Source organism: Galeopterus variegatus, unplaced genomic scaffold (assembly GCF_000696425.1).
Source record: "Galeopterus variegatus unplaced genomic scaffold, G_variegatus-3.0.2 Scaffold3504, whole genome shotgun sequence".
In the NCBI taxonomy this organism is placed as follows: Eukaryota; Metazoa; Chordata; class Mammalia; order Dermoptera; family Cynocephalidae; genus Galeopterus; species Galeopterus variegatus.
In genome coordinates, this window is record NW_007729615.1 from 156,043 (window position 1) to 165,284 (window position 9,242).

Consider the following 9,242-nt stretch of genomic DNA (forward strand, 5'->3'; position numbering starts at 1 on the left):
ATCTATGCTTTTGTGGGGTCTTCCTGATGAATTGACTCTTTTATCATTGTGAAATGACCCCTTAAACTGTGGCAGTACTCTTTATCTTGAAGTCTACTTTATCTTGTAGTTTGTGTCATTTTCTTGTCTTTATCCTTTTTGAGGTTTGTCAAACTTATCAAATCTATCAATTTATACCTTTAACCAAATTTGAGAAACTTTCAGCCATTACATTTTCAAATATTTTTTCTTCCCCATTCTTTCTCCTCTCCCGCTGGGATTCCAATTACATGTACTTGATTTTTTAAATTGCTCCCAGCTCACTGAGGATCTGTTTCTTTTTTCCCTTTTTTTTTTTTTTTTTTTTTCTGACCTCCCACTCTTTTTCCTGTTCTTCATATTGAATAATTTCTATTGATCTTTAATTTCATGGATTCTTTCCTCTATTTTCTCCATTCTACTGTTAAGCCCATCCAGTTTAATTTTTTATTTCATAGATCATATTTTTCAGTTCTAGATTGTCCATTTGTTTACCTTAATTTCATACTCATTCTTCATGAGGATATTTTCCTTTGCATCATTTTCCTTTCCTTTACTAATACATAGTTATAAAACTTTAAAATCCTTTCCTGAGAATAGGTTACATTTTCCTGTATCTTTGTACATAAGTAACTTCAGAATATATCCTGGATATCATGAAAGTTAGGTTGTGGAGACTTTGGATTCCTTTATATTCTTCTAAAGAGTACAGATTTTTTTTTTTTTTTTTTTTTTTTTTTACTTTTAGTAGGTATCTAACTTGGTTGACTCAAACTGCAAACTCTGTCACTTAGCAGATGTAATCTCAATTCAGTTCTTTTACTCTTAGCTGCCTTGGAGTCTACTCCACACATGCATAGTTCAGCAATCTGCTAAGATTTGGCCAGAGTTTATTCACAGAGTTTGAGTTTATTCACAGAGTTTGATGCTTCTCCTCACTGGCTCTCTACTTTTCAGGACTCTCCTGTCACTTTTCAACAGCTTTGGTTGCCTTGAGCCTTATCTTCTGGTTCTTCAGGCCACAAAGACTAAAAGCTTACTATTGGAATTTTAACCTCCCTACATGGCATAGATTGGGACCTGCCCTTCAGCTAGAAGCTGTGAAAATAGGAAACCATTTCATGTAGTTCCATTCCTGTAAATGTCAATTGCCCTCAAGAAGCTGTTTGGTTGGGCCGGCCCCGTGGCTCACTCGGGAGAGTGCGGTGCTGATAACGCCAAGGCCATGGGTTCGGATCCTATATAGGGATGGCCGGTTTGCTCACTGGCTGAGCGTGGTGCTGACAACACCAAGCTAAGGGTTGAGATCCCCTTACCGGTCATCTTTTAAAAAAAAAAAAAAAAAAGAATCTGTTTGGTTTTGGTCATTCTCCAATGATTAGTTGTAATCTGCAGAAGGGTCTGCCAGTAGGAGCTTGCTCACTCATGTCCAGAGCTGAACTCCCATGTTTGTCCTTTTGAGAGCCAACAGCCTGTTTGAATGGCTCCAGACAATGCTCAAGCAGGTGGGGCTGATCAAAGATGACACATCCTAAATCCTGTGGTAAAATGGAAAAGCTAGATTTAGTGACAAAGTCTGCTGGGACCTGAGTGACTCCTAAATGACAGTTGTCCTTCATGAGGTGGCTCAGCATTCAAGTCTACTTCAATTTTATGGCACCTCCATCTAAACATGCATTTCTGGGGCCAGCCCGTGGCTCACTCGGGAGAGTGCGGTGCTGATAACGCCAAGGCCCCGGGTTCGGATCCCATATAGGGGTGGCCAGTTCGCTCACTGGCTGAGCGTGGTGCTGACAACACCAAGTCAAGGGTTAAGATCCCCTTACCGGTCATCTTTTAAAAACAAACAAACAAACAAAAAAAAACCATGCATTTCTAAGGCTCGCTCAGCCATACACTGAAAAAACTATTTCCACACATGCCTATGTTTTTATGCCTCAGTCCCTCACTTTTAATAGCTCTTCAATGGCATCCAATTATTTAAGATATAAAACCAAAATCTGTAAAAAGTTTTACAAGGACCACTTGACGTGATCCTTGCTAATATGTACTACATAGATTAGAGCTACTTTCCCCCAAGATCTCTGAGCTCCAGACAAAACAGCATTTTCTGTTCTTTCCATCTACAACTCTCCTCCTCACCTTAGTGCATTTTCATATGCTGGTCCCTCTCCCTGGAATTCTCTTTACCCCTTCCATACTCATCCTTCAAATCTCAGACCAAATGTCAGTTGCCTGGGGAAGCATTCCCACATCTGCCAGACTAGGTCATATTCCTCACTGTGTCCTGCTGTCCTAAAATCCTGTTCCTTCTTTATAGAACTTATCACAATTGTGACTATTTCTGAGGCAGGCAGTAGAGCAGAAATTTTCAACCACATCACTCAATATCCCCCTTTTTTTTTTTCCTAAAGCATTTCATTATGGAAATTTTATTTCATACATAAAAGTAGGATTATTATAATACTCTCCTGGGTATCCACCAGTTTCCCCAATTGTCACCACACAATCTTTCTTTTTAAAGGTATGTTTATACCTTCTTTTTACTGTAACTAGTTTGTAATATTTCCTTATCCTTCCTGAAATAAAAGTCAGAACTACTGTAACTTACACATGTAAAATTTAAAATGTCAATACAATGTACTAACAACTATAATAAAAAAAAAGAGAAAAAGAAAGTAATTTATTATAAAACAATATGTATTTTAATATATAAATGGTTGGTCATGACTATATGAGGATATAAAACTATGAATGTGACAGCTACAAAAACAGATTGATATAGATAAATGTGTTATACTGTTGATAAAAATACATGAACAGCATCGCTATCTGACATGATTTTGCAAAATAGTGGCCAACTCTTGATAACCTTTCTGAATTAGAGAAAGCACAATCCCCTGATTTACATGATAACTGTGCTTCTTGCAAAAAATACTATGTTTATATGTAAAACAAATTTGGTTCTAAGCTCAGATAATTATAAACAGATTTTTTGCCTACTTGAACATCCTCTGGGACATGAGAAAGTGATGCAAGATTTAAGTGTTCTCAACAGAAAAAATAAGTATGCAAGGTAACGCATATAATAATCAGTTCGATCTAGCAATTTCACAATGTATACATACTTTGAAGCATCATACGTACACAAATATATGCAATTTTTGTCATTTAAAAAGTTAATTATTTTTTTAAAAGAAAGTGATGAAAGATGTGGAACAATTTTTTACAGTACAGGGATGCCCCTTACATTGCAGGATGTCTAACATCCCTGATCTCCAATTAACTAAAGTCAGTGTCACCCTCCCAATCCTTTGAACCCAAAAAACACCCTCACAAATTTCCAGACCTCCCTGGGGGTTAATCCCAAACTCACTGAAAACTGCTGCGTTAGGGTTAAAAGTTAAGAGCAAGATCTCTGTAGCCAGACTGTCTGTGTTTGAAACCTGTCTCTATCACTAGCTGTGCGATCTTGAGCAAGTAATTTAATCTTCTGTGCCTCAGTTTCCACATTTATAAAATAATTTTAGTATCAATGTCATAGGGCTATTGTGAGGAATTAAGTGGTAAATCCATATAAAGTGTTTTACACAAAGTAGGTACTCACTAAGTGTTAGCTATATTTAGTTATTAGTGTAATTGTTTGCTTAATGACTGCCTCTCCTAGTAGACTGTAAGTTCCATGATGGCTGGAAGGAATGTATTCTTGTTCATTATTTTATTCCCTTTACCTGGCACACCATCTGGTATAGACTAGGTATTCAATGTGTATTAAATAAATGAATACAAATCAACAAAGATGTTTGGAACAGAAACATAAATAATAAAAACTGGAGTATAACTTCAACAGTATTATTTCAGGTTATACTGCTAAGATGCTTATATATATGAATGTCAGAACTTACCTTGATGATACACAATTATGTGCAATATCTCTAGAGGGATACCCAACAAACTGGTAACAGTCATTGCCTCTGGGAAAGAAGTGAGGGCCTGGTCAACAGGGCTGAATTTACTTCTCATTACAGATCCTTTTGTACCTTCCAAAAATTTAAGCAACACACATTATTGTTTTTAAAACTAAAAAAAATGGGCTGGCCAGTTGGCTCAGTTGATTAGAGCATGGTGTTGTAACATCAAGGTCAAGGGTTTGGATCCCCATGCCAGGCAGCCACCAAAGAAAAATAAATAAATAAAAATTTAAAAACCCACCACACCCATTTTTTCATATGTGTAATTTTTTTTTTTTTTTGAAACGTAGAAGACTTTGGGCCTAAGAATCAAGACTGCATGATGATTAAAAAACCCACCACACCCATTTTTTCATACGTGTAATTTTTTTTTTTTTTTTTGAAACGTAGAAGACTTTGGGCCTAAGAATCAAGACTGCATGATGATTCCAGGAATGAAACTTTTTTGGAACTCCAGAAATCAAGAGGTTTGACTTTCACATATTTTGAACTTTTGGAATAGCTAACTACAGACTATCACATTACATACATCTACCCTGGTTTGCTTATGAGGCTGCTTCAAAAATTTTGTGGAAAAATGAAATTAAAAAGATAACATGAATCTTTCCATGAAATTTTTAAACTCGTATACTCCAAAAATTATAATTTACCCAATACTGATTACCTGTCCAAAAAGATACAACTAGCAGCATAACTACTAGAATAATAATATTTTACATTGTATACCAGTTTATAGTTTACTAAGTATAGTGGAAAAAGCATGGACCATAGAATTAGACAAAAATACATCATATGTCTACTACCTTGAGTAAATTGTAATCTCCCCAAACTTCAAACTCCTCCTCTATAAAAAAGTAATAGTTAGGGCCGGCCTGGTGGCGCACTGGAGAAGTGCACCGCTTGGGAGTGCGGCAGCGCTCCCGCCGAGGGTTCGGATCCCATGTGGAGACCGGTTCCCACTCACTGGCTGAGCGCAGTGCGGGCGCGACACCGAGGGTTGCGATCCCGTTACCAGTCAGTAAAAAAGACAAAAAGGAAAAAAAAAAAGTAGTAGTTAATATGAATTCAGTTAAAAAACAAAAAAGCAGCAGCAATTTCTTGCAGTGAGCTTTGTCTTTTTAAGGTTATCATTTATATTTTGAATACATAATACTAGATGTTTCAAAATTTAAGAGATACAAAAGGGCTTACAGCTAGTTTCAAGGGGAGACGCGCAATTTAACAATAGAGGACTCTGACTCACCACCTGAACCCATTAATCAATCTCAGCTTCACTGCTGATGGGAAAACTAGAGTACATAGCATAGACTATGATATCACCCTTGAAGTGTTTAACCTGAATACAACCAAGTATTTCACTCTAGCTTTCAGTTTGTAGTAAAGAGTAAAATGATATCACGAGGAAATCAACTAGGTAAGTCTACATACCTGACCAGGTCTCTTCAACAAGTCATGGGGGAAGAAAAAGGGAGAGAGAGAAAATGTAACTGTTCTAGATTAAAAAGGACTTCAAGAGACATAATCAAATGTAATGTGTGACCTTTAATTGGAAATTGCGTCAAAATAGTTAAATAAAAAAGGGACAATTTGAAAAACAAATGCTTGTGAGGATGCAGAGAAAAAGGAACTCTCCTACACTATTGGTGGGGATGTAAATTGATAGCCATTGTGGAAAACAGTATGGAGGTTCCTCAGAGAACTAAAAATAGATCTACCTTATGAACCAGCTATCCCACTACTGGGTATATACCCAAAGGAAATGAAATCAATATATCAAAAAGACACCTACACTCCCATGTTCATCACAGCACTATTCACAATAGCCAAGAGATGGAATCAACCGAAATGTCTATCAACAGATGAGTGGATAAAAAAAAGTGTGGTATTTATACACAACGGAATACTATTCAGCTATTAAAAAAAGCTATCATTTGCAGCAACATTGATGGAACTGGAAACCATCGTTAAGTGAAGTAAGTCAGGCACAGAAAGACAAATACTGTATGATATCACTCATATGTAGAGTCTGAAAAAAAAAGTGGTTCTCATAGAAGTAGAGGGTAGAATAATGGTTACCAGAGGGTAGGGGAGAGGAGTAGTGGACTAATGGGTATAAAACTATGCTATCTACCCTAAGTTAATCATTGTGTAGCATATGTATGTACTGACACAACCCACTGTACCCTAAAAATATGTACAAGTGTTAAAATAGTTTGAATTTAAAAGGGGGGGGACAGTTTAGAGATATATTAATAAGGACTGGGTATTAGATAATACAGAGGAATTGTTCACTGTGATTATGAGATTGGGATTATGCAGAAAATGATTTTATCAGAGACATTAAAATATTTAGGAAAAAAAATTTTTTATATAAAATACAGGTGAAATGTTAGGAATAAAAGCAAATACAGCAAAATATTAACAAATTTTAGGGCTGTCCAATTGGTTAGAGTAAAGCTTGTAGTTGTAACACCAAGGTCTAAGGATCCCCATATAGTCTGGCTGCCAAAAAATAAAATAAAATAATGGATTTTAAAATCAGAGTGATAGATTTACAGGGGTTCATTATACTATATTCTCTACTTTTCTGACTGTTTAAAAATTTTCATAATAAAAAGTAAAACTAAAAAGTTTATAGGGAAAATCATTCCCCTCTTTTGTTTCCCAGCCACCACCACCTCCAGCCACTCTTACCAGTTTCTCATGTATTCCAGAGATTTTTTTCCCCAATTTTTTATTGTATTAAAATACACACAACATAAAATATAACAACTTAACCATTTTTAAGTGTACAGTTTAATGGTATTAAATAGGTTCATAAACTGAGCAACCATCACCACCATCTCCATAACTATTTTTAATCTTGTGAAACTTAGAATTCTATACCCATTAAAAACAATAACTCATTTCTCCCTCCCCCAGCCCGTGGCAACCATCATTCTACTTTCTGCCTCTATGATTTCTACTATCTTCGACAGATATTCTATGCATATACATACAATACATATTTTTTAAAGCCACAATGCACCCTCTTTTGCACCTTTTCTTTCTCATTATATCTTAAAGGTCAGTCAATATTAGCACATATTGACCTGGCTCATTAACAGATATTCTATGCATATACATACAATACATATTTTTTAAAGCCACAATGCACCCTCTTTTCTTTCTCATTATATCTTAAAGGTCAGTCAATATTAGCACATATTGACCTGGCTCATTCTTTCTAACAAGTGCGTAAGTTTATTTAACCAGTCTTCTATTGATGAAAACCGAGGAATTCCTGTTTCTAGATAGTTTCTTTCAGTTTTAAAAAAACAAAAACACAATTAACTGTAAAGTTTCAATTAGCGATTTCACATACTGGATGTGCAATTAGAATATTCATATGTACAAGGTCGAAGGTTCAGATCCCCTTACCAGCTGGCCACCAAAAAAAGAATATTCATATGTAACTTGTCTAAGTACTCTTATTCACTGCGTACACAAATTTATCCTAAAATTCCCACTAAGATACTCCAATTACAAAACATACAATACTTATACCTCTCAATAAGCCATTCCTGCTCCCAGAACATAGTTGTCCAGCATCTACCATTGTTCTTTGCTTCTCTTCTAGAGTAGCTTTCAGACTGTATGTGCACTAATCCAGATGGACAATAATCACCATACATAGTTTTTCCTTTTTTAATGTCTTCCTTTTAATTAAAGCAATCAGTTCTGAACTAGCCTAATCAGATTACTTCACACTCTCTACCTTCTTCCAGGTCATTTTGGAGTTCTCTTCAAAAACCACCTATTAAATCTAATTAATAGGTCCTACCATTTCCTAGACTCAAGAGTCAACCCTAGAAACTATAAAAACTATAACTGTAATACAATTTGTTTACTCAGCAGAAGTGCTCAGAATATCTAACTTGGTGTGATGGGAATAAGATGAGATTTGACATCACATTAGGCAAATTTCACCACTTACCCCAGCTAGGTTAGCTTGAGCAAATTACATCGGAACCTCAGTGATCTCGCCTGAAATGAGCTGCAAAAAACCACCTCCCAATACAATATCATTAATTTTTTGTGACACACCTGAGTGTATCAGGCACATTCACCTGTAGGTGCTAAACAAATCCTAGTTGAATCTGAATATTATCTTCCACTGTTTCATTCATGACCAAATTTGAGAACAGGGCTTAAAACAAATTTTAAGATTTCCCACGGGGTTTGGAACAGTACTAAGCTGTAAGTACTCAAAAGTTATCAGTGGCTTGTATAAACTAGGAATAAACCATTATGGTGGATAAAGCACTCATTTGCTAAGCAAGAGAACTTCCTTTAACTAGGATAATAGTCCCAAGTTGTAAAAGCCACGGAAATCTCAAACTTCCCAACAATATGGCTTAATCTTACTCTAAAAGATGATTAAACTGAACAGATTGAAGGGGATGAGGTTGCAATGCATTTCCTCGACATACTTAGGCACCGAGACTCAGACTAAATACTGAATGGACACATAGTAAACGCCCGATAATTAGTTGTTGTTATTAAGACGCATCCTACAAGTAGCGAAGACGAAAGGAGGAAAAAGAATGGAGGCTGTTAGTCACGAGAGGTCGAAAAGTGGCCCTGGCCTGAAACATGCAAGCCTTTAAGCACCAGGGTCTTTGGGTTCCCTGCTCAACTGCAGGCCGAAGGAGATCAGCGGCCTCCCCTACAGGTCAAGGTTCTGGAGCCACGTTTCCCTCTGGAGCGGGGAGCAGACACAGAACGCCCCCGCAAGAATCTCTACCACGAAATCAGAAGCACCTCCTGCGGATAAATCCGCGCTGGCTCCGGGAGAGGGGACCACCAGGTTGCCCCTACGTCGCAGCAGCAGGAGCAGAGACCTGGCGGTGTCCTGCAGCTCCACAACCTCCTTGAGGGGCAAACCACTAGGACTCTCGGGCTCCAATACGTTCAACGCAGGCCGACCTCTCAATACTCACATTCACAGCCGACCCCTCTTACTCCATCAAGCCGCCGAGGGCCCGGCGAGGGAGCTCCCTGACGCCCCGGACGCCCACCCTCGGCTTTGGGTCCGAGAGCCCGCTCCGGACCCGCTCCCCGCCGGCCACCGCCGCCGCCGCCGCCGCCAGCGCGCAGGCGCACACCGCTGCCGTCGCGCACCTCCCCCCCCCCCCCCCCTGGGGGCCCCCTCTTCTATTTAAATTATTTTTTTTTTTTCAAACAAAAAAAAAAAAAAAAAAAAAAAAAAAA

General features: G+C 37.8%; 1 protein-coding gene across 4 annotated transcripts in view; it reads right to left on the minus strand.

The window, feature by feature from the left end:
• ZNF106 (zinc finger protein 106) overlaps window positions 1-9,000 on the minus strand; it is a 71,017-nt gene extending 62,017 nt beyond the window's left edge. For all 4 annotated transcript variants that reach the window (XR_551417.1, XR_551418.1, XM_008585237.1 and 1 more), the window contains exon 1: window positions 8,972-9,000. The gene's annotated coding sequence lies outside the window, so the exon portion shown is untranslated. The remainder of the gene's footprint in view (window positions 1-8,971) is intronic.
• Window positions 9,001-9,242: the final 242 nt, after the last annotated feature.